Consider the following 18,447-nt stretch of genomic DNA (forward strand, 5'->3'; position numbering starts at 1 on the left):
GGGTTGAGGCAGTTGCTGTTGTAGCCAGTGGTATGGAGCAGGTTAGAAAATTTATTGTCTTTTCTTTGTGGTAGGGAATAGAAGTGTGTATAGTAGATTTCTTGTCTGGTGGAACAAAAGTCTTGCAAGGTGTCAGTCGGTGAGGATGTTTGTCTTGAGATGAGACGATCTAAGTTAGAAATGTCATTCTTGATGGTTTTCTGTTTCTTGTATAAAATACTTCTCAGGTTGTTTCTTAATTTCTTGGATAGTGTGAGGCAGAGTCTTTCACTGTAGTCAGTGCAGTGTGTTGATCTTAATGGATTGTTCACTTTCAGTCCTTTGGGTACGATGTCCATCTTCTTGCACTTGGATAGAAAGTTGATGTCTGTCTGTATCTGTGCGAGTTTCTTTGTATGGTTGATGGATTTCCATTCCAAACGGCTAAATGTAGTGCCTTGCATGTAGAATAGTGATAGAAATGTAGCTGTGTTAGTCTGGGGTAGCTGAAGCAAAATGCAGGACAATGTAGCACTTTAAAGACTAACAAGATGGTTTATTAGATGATGAGCTTTCGTGGGCCAGACCCACTTCCTCAGATCAAATAGTGGAAGAAAGTAGTCACAACCATATATACCAAAGGATACAATTAAAAAAAATGAACAAATATGAAAAGGACAAATCACATTGCAGAACAGGAGGGGGATGCGGGTGGGGGGAGGGGGAAGGGAGGAAGGTAAGTGTCTATGAATTGATGATATTAGAGTTAGGGAGAGTGGGATGTTTGTGAGTTAACGGTATTAGAGGTGATAATTGGGGAAACTATCTTGGTAATGGGTGAGATAGTTCAAATGTTTGTTGAGTCCTTTTTGGAAAGTGTCGAATTTTAACATGAATGACAGTTCAGAGGATTCCCTTTCAAGTGCAGATGTAAAAGGTCTTTGTAGCAGAATGCAGGTGGTTAAGTCATTGAGAGAGTGTCCTTTCTGGTTAAAATGGCAAGAAACTGTTTTCTCTTTGTGATCTTGTCTGATATCTGTTTTGTGGGCATTAATCCTTTGGCGAAGTGTCTGAGATGTTTGTCCAATGTACATAGCAGACGGACACTTTCGGCACACGATAGCATAGATTATATTTCTGGATGCGCAGGAATATGTGTTCTTGATCTTATAACTCACTCGGTTAGGTCCAATAATGGTATCAGCAGAATTAATATGTGGACAAAGCTATCAACGGGGTATGTTGCAAGGGAAGGTACCAGGGTTGGTATTAGTGTGGTATGTCCTGTGGTGGTTGGTAAGAATCATCTTGAGGTTAGGTGGTTGTCTATAGGAGACTATGGGTCTGTCTCCCAGAGCCTCTTTGAGTATGGTATCCTGTTCCAATATAGGCTGTAGTTTATTGATAATGTGTTGGACAGGTTTAAGTTGGGGGTTGTAGGTGATGAGAAGTGGTGTTCTATTGTTGGTTTTCTTGGGTCTGTCTTGAAGTAGATGGTTTCTAGGTATTCGTCTGGCTCTTTCAATTTGCTTTTTTATTTCTCTGGGTGGGTAGTTGAGGTTTATAAATGCTTGGTAGAGATCCTGAAGCTTCTGGTCTCTGTCAGTGGGATTAGAGCAGATGCGGTTGTATCGAAGGGCTTGGCTATAGACGATGGATCGTGTGGTGTGTTCTGGATGGGAGCTGGAAGCATGTAGGTAAATGTATGAGTCGGTGGGTTTTCTGTAGAGAGTGGTGTCTAATTTTCCATTGTTGATTTGTACGGTGGTGTCCAGGAAGTGGATCTCTCGTGTAGAATGGTCCAGGCTGAGGTTGATGGTGGGGTGTAGGTTATTGAAATCTCTGTGGAATATCTCCAGTGTTTCTTGGCCATGCGTCCAGATCATAAAGATGTCATCGATGTACCGTAGGTAGAGGAGGGCTGAAAGGGGACGGGAGCTGAGGAAACGTTGTTCTAGGTCAGCCATAAAGATGTTAGCATACTGTGGGGCCATGCGTGTACCCATGGCTGTGCCGCTGATCTGGAGGTATAAGTTGTTCTCAAACTGGAAATAATTGTGGGTGAGAAGAAAGTTACATAGATCTGCTATCAGGTTGGCAGTAGTGTCCTCTGGGATAGTGTTTCTAATTGCTTGTAATCCGTCTTCATGTGGGATGTTGGTATATAGAGCTTCTACATCCATGGTGGCAAGGATGGTATTATTGGGGAGGTTATCGATGTTTTGTAGTTTCCTTAGGAAGTCAGTAGTGTCTCGGAGATAGCTGGGGGTATTGGTTACGAAGGGTTTGAGAAGAGTGTCTACATAGCTGGATAGACCAGTAGTGAGCGTGCCAATACCAGAGATGATGGGACGTCCGGGGTGCCCAGGTTTATGGATCTTGGGAAGTAGATAGAACAATCCTGGTCGGGGGTCAGAAGGTGATTCTGTGTGGATTTGTTCCCGAGTAGCTGTGGGGAGGCTTTTAAGGAGACAGTGTAGTTTCTTTTGGTATTCCAAGGTGGGATCAGAGGGGAGAGGTTTGTAAAATGTGGTGTTCGAGAGTTGTCTGGTTGCCTCCTGGTTATAGTCGGCCTTCTTCATAATGACCACAGCACCCCCTTTGTCAGCTGGTTTGATTACAATGTCCAGGTTGTTTTTGAGACTCTGGATGGCATGGTGTTCAGCGCGGCTAAGATTGTGTGTCGCTTGTTGTCGTTTGCGAATAATGTCAGTCTGTGCGTTGTTGCGGAAGCTGTGTATATAGAAATCCAGATTGTAATTCCGACCGTCAGGGGGAGTCCATATAGAATTATTTTTCCTTTGGTGTTGATAGGGGGGATCTGGTAGGTCAGATTGATGTTCAGTGGTGGTTTGGAAATATTCTCGGAGACGGAGGCGGCGAAAAAAAGCCTCAAGGTCACCACAAAATTGTATCCAGTTTGTGGGGGACGTGAGGCAGAAAGAGAGACCCCGGGACAAGACAGACTCTTCTGCTGGATTGAGTTTGTAGCTGGAGAGGTTAACAATATTATCCGGTGGGTTGAGGCAGTTGCTGTTGTAGCCAGTGGTATGGAGCAGGTTAGAAAATTTATTGTCTTTTCTTTGTGGTAGGGAATAGAAGTGTGTATAGTAGATTTCTTGTCTGGTGGAACAAAAGTCTTGCAAGGTGTCAGTCGGTGAGGATGTTTGTCTTGAGATGAGACGATCTAAGTTAGAAATGTCATTCTTGATGGTTTTCTGTTTCTTGTATAAAATACTTCTCAGGTTGTTTCTTAATTTCTTGGATAGTGTGAGGCAGAGTCTTTCACTGTAGTCAGTGCAGTGTGTTGATCTTAATGGATTGTTCACTTTCAGTCCTTTGGGTACGATGTCCATCTTCTTGCACTTGGATAGAAAGTTGATGTCTGTCTGTATCTGTGCGAGTTTCTTTGTATGGTTGATGGATTTCCATTCCAAACGGCTAAATGTAGTGCCTTGCATGTAGAATAGTGATAGAAATGTAGCTGTGTTAGTCTGGGGTAGCTGAAGCAAAATGCAGGACAATGTAGCACTTTAAAGACTAACAAGATGGTTTATTAGATGATGAGCTTTCGTGGGCCAGACCCACTTCCTCAGATCAAATAGTGGAAGAAAGTAGTCACAACCATATATACCAAAGGATACAATTAAAAAAAATGAACAAATATGAAAAGGACAAATCACATTGCAGAACAGGAGGGGGATGCGGGTGGGGGGAGGGGGAAGGGAGGAAGGTAAGTGTCTGTGAATTGATGATATTAGAGTTAGGGAGAGTGGGATGTTTGTGAGTTAACGGTATTAGAGGTGATAATTGGGGAAACTATCTTGGTAATGGGTGAGATAGTTCAAATGTTTGTTGAGTCCTTTTTGGAAAGTGTCGAATTTTAACATGAATGACAGTTCAGAGGATTCCCTTTCAAGTGCAGATGTAAAAGGTCTTTGTAGCAGAATGCAGGTGGTTAAGTCATTGAGAGAGTGTCCTTTCTGGTTAAAATGGCAAGAAACTGTTTTCTCTTTGTGATCTTGTCTGATATCTGTTTTGTGGGCATTAATCCTTTGGCGAAGTGTCTGAGATGTTTGTCCAATGTACATAGCAGACGGACACTTTCGGCACACGATAGCATAGATTATATTTCTGGATGCGCAGGAATATGTGTTCTTGATCTTATAACTCACTCGGTTAGGTCCAATAATGGTATCAGCAGAATTAATATGTGGACAAAGCTATCAACGGGGTATGTTGCAAGGGAAGGTACCAGGGTTGGTATTAGTGTGGTATGTCCTGTGGTGGTTGGTAAGAATCATCTTGAGGTTAGGTGGTTGTCTATAGGAGACTATGGGTCTGTCTCCCAGAGCCTCTTTGAGTATGGTATCCTGTTCCAATATAGGCTGTAGTTTATTGATAATGTGTTGGACAGGTTTAAGTTGGGGGTTGTAGGTGATGAGAAGTGGTGTTCTATTGTTGGTTTTCTTGGGTCTGTCTTGAAGTAGATGGTTTCTAGGTATTCGTCTGGCTCTTTCAATTTGCTTTTTTATTTCTCTGGGTGGGTAGTTGAGGTTTATAAATGCTTGGTAGAGATCCTGAAGCTTCTGGTCTCTGTCAGTGGGATTAGAGCAGATGCGGTTGTATCGAAGGGCTTGGCTATAGACGATGGATCGTGTGGTGTGTTCTGGATGGGAGCTGGAAGCATGTAGGTAAATGTATGAGTCGGTGGGTTTTCTGTAGAGAGTGGTGTCTAATTTTCCATTGTTGATTTGTACGGTGGTGTCCAGGAAGTGGATCTCTCGTGTAGAATGGTCCAGGCTGAGGTTGATGGTGGGGTGTAGGTTATTGAAATCTCTGTGGAATATCTCCAGTGTTTCTTGGCCATGCGTCCAGATCATAAAGATGTCATCGATGTACCGTAGGTAGAGGAGGGCTGAAAGGGGACGGGAGCTGAGGAAACGTTGTTCTAGGTCAGCCATAAAGATGTTAGCATACTGTGGGGCCATGCGTGTACCCATGGCTGTGCCGCTGATCTGGAGGTATAAGTTGTTCTCAAACTGGAAATAATTGTGGGTGAGAAGAAAGTTACATAGATCTGCTATCAGGTTGGCAGTAGTGTCCTCTGGGATAGTGTTTCTAATTGCTTGTAATCCGTCTTCATGTGGGATGTTGGTATATAGAGCTTCTACATCCATGGTGGCAAGGATGGTATTATTGGGGAGGTTATCGATGTTTTGTAGTTTCCTTAGGAAGTCAGTAGTGTCTCGGAGATAGCTGGGGGTATTGGTTACGAAGGGTTTGAGAAGAGTGTCTACATAGCTGGATAGACCAGTAGTGAGCGTGCCAATACCAGAGATGATGGGACGTCCGGGGTGCCCAGGTTTATGGATCTTGGGAAGTAGATAGAACAATCCTGGTCGGGGGTCAGAAGGTGATTCTGTGTGGATTTGTTCCCGAGTAGCTGTGGGGAGGCTTTTAAGGAGACAGTGTAGTTTCTTTTGGTATTCCAAGGTGGGATCAGAGGGGAGAGGTTTGTAAAATGTGGTGTTCGAGAGTTGTCTGGTTGCCTCCTGGTTATAGTCGGCCTTCTTCATAATGACCACAGCACCCCCTTTGTCAGCTGGTTTGATTACAATGTCCAGGTTGTTTTTGAGACTCTGGATGGCATGGTGTTCAGCGCGGCTAAGATTGTGTGTCGCTTGTTGTCGTTTGCGAATAATGTCAGTCTGTGCGTTGTTGCGGAAGCTGTGTATATAGAAATCCAGATTGTAATTCCGACCGTCAGGGGCAGTCCATATAGAATTATTTTTCCTTTGGTGTTGATAGGGGGGATCTGGTAGGTCAGATTGATGTTCAGTGGTGGTTTGGAAATATTCTCGGAGACGGAGGCGGCGAAAAAAAGCCTCAAGGTCACCACAAAATTGTATCCAGTTTGTGGGGGACGTGAGGCAGAAAGAGAGACCCCGGGACAAGACAGACTCTTCTGCTGGATTGAGTTTGTAGCTGGAGAGGTTAACAATATTATCCGGTGGGTTGAGGCAGTTGCTGTTGTAGCCAGTGGTATGGAGCAGGTTAGAAAATTTATTGTCTTTTCTTTGTTGTAGGGAATAGAAGTGTGTATAGTAGATTTCTTGTCTGGTGGAACAAAAGTCTTGCAAGGTGTCAGTCGGTGTGGATGTTTGTCTTAAGATGAGACGATCTAAGTTAGAAATGTCATTCTTGATGGTTTTCTGTTTCTTGTATAAAATACTTCTCAGGTTGTTTCTTAATTTCTTGGATAGTGTGAGGCAGAGTCTTTCACTGTAGTCAGTGCAGTATGTTGATCTTAATGGATTGTTCACTTTCAGTCCTTTGGGTACGATGTCCATCTTCTTGCACTTGGATAGAAAGTTGATGTCTGTCTGTATCTGTGCGAGTTTCTTTGTATGGTTGATGGATTTCCATTCCAAACGGCTAAATGTAGTGCCTTGCATGTAGAATAGTGATAGAAATGTAGCTGTGTTAGTCTGGGGTAGCTGAAGCAAAATGCAGGACAATGTAGCACTTTAAAGACTAACAAGATGGTTTATTAGATGATGAGCTTTCGTGGGCCAGACCCACTTCCTCAGATCAAATAGTGGAAGAAAGTAGTCACAACCATATATACCAAAGGATACAATTAAAAAAAATGAACAAATATGAAAAGGACAAATCACACTGCAGAACAGGAGGGGGATGCGGGTGGGGGGAGGGGGAAGGGAGGAAGGTAAGTGTCTGTGAATTGATGATATTAGAGTTAGGGAGAGTGGGATGTTTGTGAGTTAACGGTATTAGAGGTGATAATTGGGGAAACTATCTTGGTAATGGGTGAGATAGTTCAAATGTTTGTTGAGTCCTTTTTGGAAAGTGTCGAATTTTAACATGAATGACAGTTCAGAGGATTCCCTTTCAAGTGCAGATGTAAAAGGTCTTTGTAGCAGAATGCAGGTGGTTAAGTCATTGAGAGAGTGTCCTTTCTGGTTAAAATGGCAAGAAACTGTTTTCTCTTTGTGATCTTGTCTGATATCTGTTTTGTGGGCATTAATCCTTTGGCGAAGTGTCTGAGATGTTTGTCCAATGTACATAGCAGACGGACACTTTCGGCACACGATAGCATAGATTATATTTCTGGATGCGCAGGAATATGTGTTCTTGATCTTATAACTCACTCGGTTAGGTCCAATAATGGTATCAGCAGAATTAATATGTGGACAAAGCTATCAACGGGGTATGTTGCAAGGGAAGGTACCAGGGTTGGTATTAGTGTGGTATGTCCTGTGGTGGTTGGTAAGAATCATCTTGAGGTTAGGTGGTTGTCTATAGGAGACTATGGGTCTGTCTCCCAGAGCCTCTTTGAGTATGGTATCCTGTTCCAATAATGTGTTGGACAGGTTTAAGTTGGGGGTTGTAGGTGATGAGAAGTGGTGTTCTATTGTTGGTTTTCTTGGGTCTGTCTTGAAGTAGATGGTTTCTAGGTATTCGTCTGGCTCTTTCAATTTGCTTTTTTATTTCTCTGGGTGGGTAGTTGAGGTTTATAAATGCTTGGTAGAGATCCTGAAGCTTCTGGTCTCTGTCAGTGGGATTAGAGCAGATGCGGTTGTATCGAAGGGCTTGGCTATAGACGATGGATCGTGTGGTGTGTTCTGGATGGGAGCTGGAAGCATGTAGGTAAATGTATGAGTCGGTGGGTTTTCTGTAGAGAGTGGTGTCTAATTTTCCATTGTTGATTTGTACGGTGGTGTCCAGGAAGTGGATCTCTCGTGTAGAATGGTCCAGGCTGAGGTTGATGGTGGGGTGTAGGTTATTGAAATCTCTGTGGAATATCTCCAGTGTTTCTTGGCCATGCGTCCAGATCATAAAGATGTCATCGATGTACCGTAGGTAGAGGAGGGCTGAAAGGGGACGGGAGCTGAGGAAACGTTGTTCTAGGTCAGCCATAAAGATGTTAGCATACTGTGGGGCCATGCGTGTACCCATGGCTGTGCCGCTGATCTGGAGGTATAAGTTGTTCTCAAACTGGAAATAATTGTGGGTGAGAAGAAAGTTACATAGATCTGCTATCAGGTTGGCAGTAGTGTCCTCTGGGATAGTGTTTCTAATTGCTTGTAATCCGTCTTCATGTGGGATGTTGGTATATAGAGCTTCTACATCCATGGTGGCAAGGATGGTATTATTGGGGAGGTTATCGATGTTTTGTAGTTTCCTTAGGAAGTCAGTAGTGTCTCGGAGATAGCTGGGGGTATTGGTTACGAAGGGTTTGAGAAGAGTGTCTACATAGCTGGATAGACCAGTAGTGAGCGTGCCAATACCAGAGATGATGGGACGTCCGGGGTGCCCAGGTTTATGGATCTTGGGAAGTAGATAGAACAATCCTGGTCGGGGGTCAGAAGGTGATTCTGTGTGGATTTGTTCCCGAGTAGCTGTGGGGAGGCTTTTAAGGAGACAGTGTAGTTTCTTTTGGTATTCCAAGGTGGGATCAGAGGGGAGAGGTTTGTAAAATGTGGTGTTCGAGAGTTGTCTGGTTGCCTCCTGGTTATAGTCGGCCTTCTTCATAATGACCACAGCACCCCCTTTGTCAGCTGGTTTGATTACAATGTCCAGGTTGTTTTTGAGACTCTGGATGGCATGGTGTTCAGCGCGGCTAAGATTGTGTGTCGCTTGTTGTCGTTTGCGAATAATGTCAGTCTGTGCGTTGTTGCGGAAGCTGTGTATATAGAAATCCAGATTGTAATTCCGACCGTCAGGGGCAGTCCATATAGAATTATTTTTCCTTTGGTGTTGATAGGGGGGATCTGGTAGGTCAGATTGATGTTCAGTGGTGGTTTGGAAATATTCTCGGAGACGGAGGCGGCGAAAAAAAGCCTCAAGGTCACCACAAAATTGTATCCAGTTTGTGGGGGACGTGAGGCAGAAAGAGAGACCCCGGGACAAGACAGACTCTTCTGCTGGATTGAGTTTGTAGCTGGAGAGGTTAACAATATTATCCGGTGGGTTGAGGCAGTTGCTGTTGTAGCCAGTGGTATGGAGCAGGTTAGAAAATTTATTGTCTTTTCTTTGTTGTAGGGAATAGAAGTGTGTATAGTAGATTTCTTGTCTGGTGGAACAAAAGTCTTGCAAGGTGTCAGTCGGTGTGGATGTTTGTCTTAAGATGAGACGATCTAAGTTAGAAATGTCATTCTTGATGGTTTTCTGTTTCTTGTATAAAATACTTCTCAGGTTGTTTCTTAATTTCTTGGATAGTGTGAGGCAGAGTCTTTCACTGTAGTCAGTGCAGTATGTTGATCTTAATGGATTGTTCACTTTCAGTCCTTTGGGTACGATGTCCATCTTCTTGCACTTGGATAGAAAGTTGATGTCTGTCTGTATCTGTGCGAGTTTCTTTGTATGGTTGATGGATTTCCATTCCAAACGGCTAAATGTAGTGCCTTGCATGTAGAATAGTGATAGAAATGTAGCTGTGTTAGTCTGGGGTAGCTGAAGCAAAATGCAGGACAATGTAGCACTTTAAAGACTAACAAGATGGTTTATTAGATGATGAGCTTTCGTGGGCCAGACCCACTTCCTCAGATCAAATAGTGGAAGAAAGTAGTCACAACCATATATACCAAAGGATACAATTAAAAAAAATGAACAAATATGAAAAGGACAAATCACATTGCAGAACAGGAGGGGGATGCGGGTGGGGGGAGGGGGAAGGGAGGAAGGTAAGTGTCTGTGAATTGATGATATTAGAGTTAGGGAGAGTGGGATGTTTGTGAGTTAACGGTATTAGAGGTGATAATTGGGGAAACTATCTTGGTAATGGGTGAGATAGTTCAAATGTTTGTTGAGTCCTTTTTGGAAAGTGTCGAATTTTAACATGAATGACAGTTCAGAGGATTCCCTTTCAAGTGCAGATGTAAAAGGTCTTTGTAGCAGAATGCAGGTGGTTAAGTCATTGAGAGAGTGTCCTTTCTGGTTAAAATGGCAAGAAACTGTTTTCTCTTTGTGATCTTGTCTGATATCTGTTTTGTGGGCATTAATCCTTTGGCGAAGTGTCTGAGATGTTTGTCCAATGTACATAGCAGACGGACACTTTCGGCACACGATAGCATAGATTATATTTCTGGATGCGCAGGAATATGTGTTCTTGATCTTATAACTCACTCGGTTAGGTCCAATAATGGTATCAGCAGAATTAATATGTGGACAAAGCTATCAACGGGGTATGTTGCAAGGGAAGGTACCAGGGTTGGTATTAGTGTGGTATGTCCTGTGGTGGTTGGTAAGAATCATCTTGAGGTTAGGTGGTTGTCTATAGGAGACTATGGGTCTGTCTCCCAGAGCCTCTTTGAGTATGGTATCCTGTTCCAATAATGTGTTGGACAGGTTTAAGTTGGGGGTTGTAGGTGATGAGAAGTGGTGTTCTATTGTTGGTTTTCTTGGGTCTGTCTTGAAGTAGATGGTTTCTAGGTATTCGTCTGGCTCTTTCAATTTGCTTTTTTATTTCTCTGGGTGGGTAGTTGAGGTTTATAAATGCTTGGTAGAGATCCTGAAGCTTCTGGTCTCTGTCAGTGGGATTAGAGCAGATGCGGTTGTATCGAAGGGCTTGGCTATAGACGATGGATCGTGTGGTGTGTTCTGGATGGGAGCTGGAAGCATGTAGGTAAATGTATGAGTCGGTGGGTTTTCTGTAGAGAGTGGTGTCTAATTTTCCATTGTTGATTTGTACGGTGGTGTCCAGGAAGTGGATCTCTCGTGTAGAATGGTCCAGGCTGAGGTTGATGGTGGGGTGTAGGTTATTGAAATCTCTGTGGAATATCTCCAGTGTTTCTTGGCCATGCGTCCAGATCATAAAGATGTCATCGATGTACCGTAGGTAGAGGAGGGCTGAAAGGGGACGGGAGCTGAGGAAACGTTGTTCTAGGTCAGCCATAAAGATGTTAGCATACTGTGGGGCCATGCGTGTACCCATGGCTGTGCCGCTGATCTGGAGGTATAAGTTGTTCTCAAACTGGAAATAATTGTGGGTGAGAAGAAAGTTACATAGATCTGCTATCAGGTTGGCAGTAGTGTCCTCTGGGATAGTGTTTCTAATTGCTTGTAATCCGTCTTCATGTGGGATGTTGGTATATAGAGCTTCTACATCCATGGTGGCAAGGATGGTATTATTGGGGAGGTTATCGATGTTTTGTAGTTTCCTTAGGAAGTCAGTCGTGTCTCGGAGATAGCTGGGGGTATTGGTTACGAAGGGTTTGAGAAGAGTGTCTACATAGCTGGATAGACCAGTAGTGAGCGTGCCAATACCAGAGATGATGGGACGTCCGGGGTGCCCAGGTTTATGGATCTTGGGAAGTAGATAGAACAATCCTGGTCGGGGGTCAGAAGGTGATTCTGTGTGGATTTGTTCCCGAGTAGCTGTGGGGAGGCTTTTAAGGAGACAGTGTAGTTTCTTTTGGTATTCCAAGGTGGGATCAGAGGGGAGAGGTTTGTAAAATGTGGTGTTCGAGAGTTGTCTGGTTGCCTCCTGGTTATAGTCGGCCTTCTTCATAATGACCACAGCACCCCCTTTGTCAGCTGGTTTGATTACAATGTCCAGGTTGTTTTTGAGACTCTGGATGGCATGGTGTTCAGCGCGGCTAAGATTGTGTGTCGCTTGTTGTCGTTTGCGAATAATGTCAGTCTGTGCGTTGTTGCGGAAGCTGTGTATATAGAAATCCAGATTGTAATTCCGACCGTCAGGGGGAGTCCATATAGAATTATTTTTCCTTTGGTGTTGATAGGGGGGATCTGGTAGGTCAGATTGATGTTCAGTGGTGGTTTGGAAATATTCTCGGAGACGGAGGCGGCGAAAAAAAGCCTCAAGGTCACCACAAAATTGTATCCAGTTTGTGGGGGACGTGAGGCAGAAAGAGAGACCCCGGGACAAGACAGACTCTTCTGCTGGATTGAGTTTGTAGCTGGAGAGGTTAACAATATTATCCGGTGGGTTGAGGCAGTTGCTGTTGTAGCCAGTGGTATGGAGCAGGTTAGAAAATTTATTGTCTTTTCTTTGTGGTAGGGAATAGAAGTGTGTATAGTAGATTTCTTGTCTGGTGGAACAAAAGTCTTGCAAGGTGTCAGTCGGTGAGGATGTTTGTCTTGAGATGAGACGATCTAAGTTAGAAATGTCATTCTTGATGGTTTTCTGTTTCTTGTATAAAATACTTCTCAGGTTGTTTCTTAATTTCTTGGATAGTGTGAGGCAGAGTCTTTCACTGTAGTCAGTGCAGTGTGTTGATCTTAATGGATTGTTCACTTTCAGTCCTTTGGGTACGATGTCCATCTTCTTGCACTTGGATAGAAAGTTGATGTCTGTCTGTATCTGTGCGAGTTTCTTTGTATGGTTGATGGATTTCCATTCCAAACGGCTAAATGTAGTGCCTTGCATGTAGAATAGTGATAGAAATGTAGCTGTGTTAGTCTGGGGTAGCTGAAGCAAAATGCAGGACAATGTAGCACTTTAAAGACTAACAAGATGGTTTATTAGATGATGAGCTTTCGTGGGCCAGACCCACTTCCTCAGATCAAATAGTGGAAGAAAGTAGTCACAACCATATATACCAAAGGATACAATTAAAAAAAATGAACAAATATGAAAAGGACAAATCACATTGCAGAACAGGAGGGGGATGCGGGTGGGGGGAGGGGGAAGGGAGGAAGGTAAGTGTCTGTGAATTGATGATATTAGAGTTAGGGAGAGTGGGATGTTTGTGAGTTAACGGTATTAGAGGTGATAATTGGGGAAACTATCTTGGTAATGGGTGAGATAGTTCAAATGTTTGTTGAGTCCTTTTTGGAAAGTGTCGAATTTTAACATGAATGACAGTTCAGAGGATTCCCTTTCAAGTGCAGATGTAAAAGGTCTTTGTAGCAGAATGCAGGTGGTTAAGTCATTGAGAGAGTGTCCTTTCTGGTTAAAATGGCAAGAAACTGTTTTCTCTTTGTGATCTTGTCTGATATCTGTTTTGTGGGCATTAATCCTTTGGCGAAGTGTCTGAGATGTTTGTCCAATGTACATAGCAGACGGACACTTTCGGCACACGATAGCATAGATTATATTTCTGGATGCGCAGGAATATGTGTTCTTGATCTTATAACTCACTCGGTTAGGTCCAATAATGGTATCAGCAGAATTAATATGTGGACAAAGCTATCAACGGGGTATGTTGCAAGGGAAGGTACCAGGGTTGGTATTAGTGTGGTATGTCCTGTGGTGGTTGGTAAGAATCATCTTGAGGTTAGGTGGTTGTCTATAGGAGACTATGGGTCTGTCTCCCAGAGCCTCTTTGAGTATGGTATCCTGTTCCAATATAGGCTGTAGTTTATTGATAATGTGTTGGACAGGTTTAAGTTGGGGGTTGTAGGTGATGAGAAGTGGTGTTCTATTGTTGGTTTTCTTGGGTCTGTCTTGAAGTAGATGGTTTCTAGGTATTCGTCTGGCTCTTTCAATTTGCTTTTTTATTTCTCTGGGTGGGTAGTTGAGGTTTATAAATGCTTGGTAGAGATCCTGAAGCTTCTGGTCTCTGTCAGTGGGATTAGAGCAGATGCGGTTGTATCGAAGGGCTTGGCTATAGACGATGGATCGTGTGGTGTGTTCTGGATGGGAGCTGGAAGCATGTAGGTAAATGTATGAGTCGGTGGGTTTTCTGTAGAGAGTGGTGTCTAATTTTCCATTGTTGATTTGTACGGTGGTGTCCAGGAAGTGGATCTCTCGTGTAGAATGGTCCAGGCTGAGGTTGATGGTGGGGTGTAGGTTATTGAAATCTCTGTGGAATATCTCCAGTGTTTCTTGGCCATGCGTCCAGATCATAAAGATGTCATCGATGTACCGTAGGTAGAGGAGGGCTGAAAGGGGACGGGAGCTGAGGAAACGTTGTTCTAGGTCAGCCATAAAGATGTTAGCATACTGTGGGGCCATGCGTGTACCCATGGCTGTGCCGCTGATCTGGAGGTATAAGTTGTTCTCAAACTGGAAATAATTGTGGGTGAGAAGAAAGTTACATAGATCTGCTATCAGGTTGGCAGTAGTGTCCTCTGGGATAGTGTTTCTAATTGCTTGTAATCCGTCTTCATGTGGGATGTTGGTATATAGAGCTTCTACATCCATGGTGGCAAGGATGGTATTATTGGGGAGGTTATCGATGTTTTGTAGTTTCCTTAGGAAGTCAGTAGTGTCTCGGAGATAGCTGGGGGTATTGGTTACGAAGGGTTTGAGAAGAGTGTCTACATAGCTGGATAGACCAGTAGTGAGCGTGCCAATACCAGAGATGATGGGACGTCCGGGGTGCCCAGGTTTATGGATCTTGGGAAGTAGATAGAACAATCCTGGTCGGGGGTCAGAAGGTGATTCTGTGTGGATTTGTTCCCGAGTAGCTGTGGGGAGGCTTTTAAGGAGACAGTGTAGTTTCTTTTGGTATTCCAAGGTGGGATCAGAGGGGAGAGGTTTGTAAAATGTGGTGTTCGAGAGTTGTCTGGTTGCCTCCTGGTTATAGTCGGCCTTCTTCATAATGACCACAGCACCCCCTTTGTCAGCTGGTTTGATTACAATGTCCAGGTTGTTTTTGAGACTCTGGATGGCATGGTGTTCAGCGCGGCTAAGATTGTGTGTCGCTTGTTGTCGTTTGCGAATAATGTCAGTCTGTGCGTTGTTGCGGAAGCTGTGTATATAGAAATCCAGATTGTAATTCCGACCGTCAGGGGCAGTCCATATAGAATTATTTTTCCTTTGGTGTTGATAGGGGGGATCTGGTAGGTCAGATTGATGTTCAGTGGTGGTTTGGAAATATTCTCGGAGACGGAGGCGGCGAAAAAAAGCCTCAAGGTCACCACAAAATTGTATCCAGTTTGTGGGGGACGTGAGGCAGAAAGAGAGACCCCGGGACAAGACAGACTCTTCTGCTGGATTGAGTTTGTAGCTGGAGAGGTTAACAATATTATCCGGTGGGTTGAGGCAGTTGCTGTTGTAGCCAGTGGTATGGAGCAGGTTAGAAAATTTATTGTCTTTTCTTTGTTGTAGGGAATAGAAGTGTGTATAGTAGATTTCTTGTCTGGTGGAACAAAAGTCTTGCAAGGTGTCAGTCGGTGTGGATGTTTGTCTTAAGATGAGACGATCTAAGTTAGAAATGTCATTCTTGATGGTTTTCTGTTTCTTGTATAAAATACTTCTCAGGTTGTTTCTTAATTTCTTGGATAGTGTGAGGCAGAGTCTTTCACTGTAGTCAGTGCAGTATGTTGATCTTAATGGATTGTTCACTTTCAGTCCTTTGGGTACGATGTCCATCTTCTTGCACTTGGATAGAAAGTTGATGTCTGTCTGTATCTGTGCGAGTTTCTTTGTATGGTTGATGGATTTCCATTCCAAACGGCTAAATGTAGTGCCTTGCATGTAGAATAGTGATAGAAATGTAGCTGTGTTAGTCTGGGGTAGCTGAAGCAAAATGCAGGACAATGTAGCACTTTAAAGACTAACAAGATGGTTTATTAGATGATGAGCTTTCGTGGGCCAGACCCACTTCCTCAGATCAAATAGTGGAAGAAAGTAGTCACAACCATATATACCAAAGGATACAATTAAAAAAAATGAACAAATATGAAAAGGACAAATCACATTGCAGAACAGGAGGGGGATGCGGGTGGGGGGAGGGGGAAGGGAGGAAGGTAAGTGTCTGTGAATTGATGATATTAGAGTTAGGGAGAGTGGGATGTTTGTGAGTTAACGGTATTAGAGGTGATAATTGGGGAAACTATCTTGGTAATGGGTGAGATAGTTCAAATGTTTGTTGAGTCCTTTTTGGAAAGTGTCGAATTTTAACATGAATGACAGTTCAGAGGATTCCCTTTCAAGTGCAGATGTAAAAGGTCTTTGTAGCAGAATGCAGGTGGTTAAGTCATTGAGAGAGTGTCCTTTCTGGTTAAAATGGCAAGAAACTGTTTTCTCTTTGTGATCTTGTCTGATATCTGTTTTGTGGGCATTAATCCTTTGGCGAAGTGTCTGAGATGTTTGTCCAATGTACATAGCAGACGGACACTTTCGGCACACGATAGCATAGATTATATTTCTGGATGCGCAGGAATATGTGTTCTTGATCTTATAACTCACTCGGTTAGGTCCAATAATGGTATCAGCAGAATTAATATGTGGACAAAGCTATCAACGGGGTATGTTGCAAGGGAAGGTACCAGGGTTGGTATTAGTGTGGTATGTCCTGTGGTGGTTGGTAAGAATCATCTTGAGGTTAGGTGGTTGTCTATAGGAGACTATGGGTCTGTCTCCCAGAGCCTCTTTGAGTATGGTATCCTGTTCCAATAATGTGTTGGACAGGTTTAAGTTGGGGGTTGTAGGTGATGAGAAGTGGTGTTCTATTGTTGGTTTTCTTGGGTCTGTCTTGAAGTAGATGGTTTCTAGGTATTCGTCTGGCTCTTTCAATTTGCTTTTTTATTTCTCTGGGTGGGTAGTTGAGGTTTATAAATGCTTGGTAGAGATCCTGAAGCTTCTGGTCTCTGTCAGTGGGATTAGAGCAGATGCGGTTGTATCGAAGGGCTTGGCTATAGACGATGGATCGTGTGGTGTGTTCTGGATGGGAGCTGGAAGCATGTAGGTAAATGTATGAGTCGGTGGGTTTTCTGTAGAGAGTGGTGTCTAATTTTCCATTGTTGATTTGTACGGTGGTGTCCAGGAAGTGGATCTCTCGTGTAGAATGGTCCAGGCTGAGGTTGATGGTGGGGTGTAGGTTATTGAAATCTCTGTGGAATATCTCCAGTGTTTCTTGGCCATGCGTCCAGATCATAAAGATGTCATCGATGTACCGTAGGTAGAGGAGGGCTGAAAGGGGACGGGAGCTGAGGAAACGTTGTTCTAGGTCAGCCATAAAGATGTTAGCATACTGTGGGGCCATGCGTGTACCCATGGCTGTGCCGCTGATCTGGAGGTATAAGTTGTTCTCAAACTGGAAATAATTGTGGGTGAGAAGAAAGTTACATAGATCTGCTATCAGGTTGGCAGTAGTGTCCTCTGGGATAGTGTTTCTAATTGCTTGTAATCCGTCTTCATGTGGGATGTTGGTATATAGAGCTTCTACATCCATGGTGGCAAGGATGGTATTATTGGGGAGGTTATCGATGTTTTGTAGTTTCCTTAGGAAGTCAGTAGTGTCTCGGAGATAGCTGGGGGTATTGGTTACGAAGGGTTTGAGAAGAGTGTCTACATAGCTGGATAGACCAGTAGTGAGCGTGCCAATACCAGAGATGATGGGACGTCCGGGGTGCCCAGGTTTATGGATCTTGGGAAGTAGATAGAACAATCCTGGTCGGGGGTCAGAAGGTGATTCTGTGTGGATTTGTTCCCGAGTAGCTGTGGGGAGGCTTTTAAGGAGACAGTGTAGTTTCTTTTGGTATTCCAAGGTGGGATCAGAGGGGAGAGGTTTGTAAAATGTGGTGTTCGAGAGTTGTCTGGTTGCCTCCTGGTTATAGTCGGCCTTCTTCATAATGACCACAGCACCCCCTTTGTCAGCTGGTTTGATTACAATGTCCAGGTTGTTTTTGAGACTCTGGATGGCATGGTGTTCAGCGCGGCTAAGATTGTGTGTCGCTTGTTGTCGTTTGCGAATAATGTCAGTCTGTGCGTTGTTGCGGAAGCTGTGTATATAGAAATCCAGATTGTAATTCCGACCGTCAGGGGCAGTCCATATAGAATTATTTTTCCTTTGGTGTTGATAGGGGGGATCTGGTAGGTCAGATTGATGTTCAGTGGTGGTTTGGAAATATTCTCGGAGACGGAGGCGGCGAAAAAAAGCCTCAAGGTCACCACAAAATTGTATCCAGTTTGTGGGGGACGTGAGGCAGAAAGAGAGACCCCGGGACAAGACAGACTCTTCTGCTGGATTGAGTTTGTAGCTGGAGAGGTTAACAATATTATCCGGTGGGTTGAGGCAGTTGCTGTTGTAGCCAGTGGTATGGAGCAGGTTAGAAAATTTATTGTCTTTTCTTTGTTGTAGGGAATAGAAGTGTGTATAGTAGATTTCTTGTCTGGTGGAACAAAAGTCTTGCAAGGTGTCAGTCGGTGTGGATGTTTGTCTTAAGATGAGACGATCTAAGTTAGAAATGTCATTCTTGATGGTTTTCTGTTTCTTGTATAAAATACTTCTCAGGTTGTTTCTTAATTTCTTGGATAGTGTGAGGCAGAGTCTTTCACTGTAGTCAGTGCAGTATGTTGATCTTAATGGATTGTTCACTTTCAGTCCTTTGGGTACGATGTCCATCTTCTTGCACTTGGATAGAAAGTTGATGTCTGTCTGTATCTGTGCGAGTTTCTTTGTATGGTTGATGGATTTCCATTCCAAACGGCTAAATGTAGTGCCTTGCATGTAGAATAGTGATAGAAATGTAGCTGTGTTAGTCTGGGGTAGCTGAAGCAAAATGCAGGACAATGTAGCACTTTAAAGACTA

This window comes from Pelodiscus sinensis, unplaced genomic scaffold (assembly GCF_049634645.1).
Source record: "Pelodiscus sinensis isolate JC-2024 unplaced genomic scaffold, ASM4963464v1 ctg70, whole genome shotgun sequence".
NCBI lineage: Eukaryota > Metazoa > Chordata > Testudines > Trionychidae > Pelodiscus > Pelodiscus sinensis.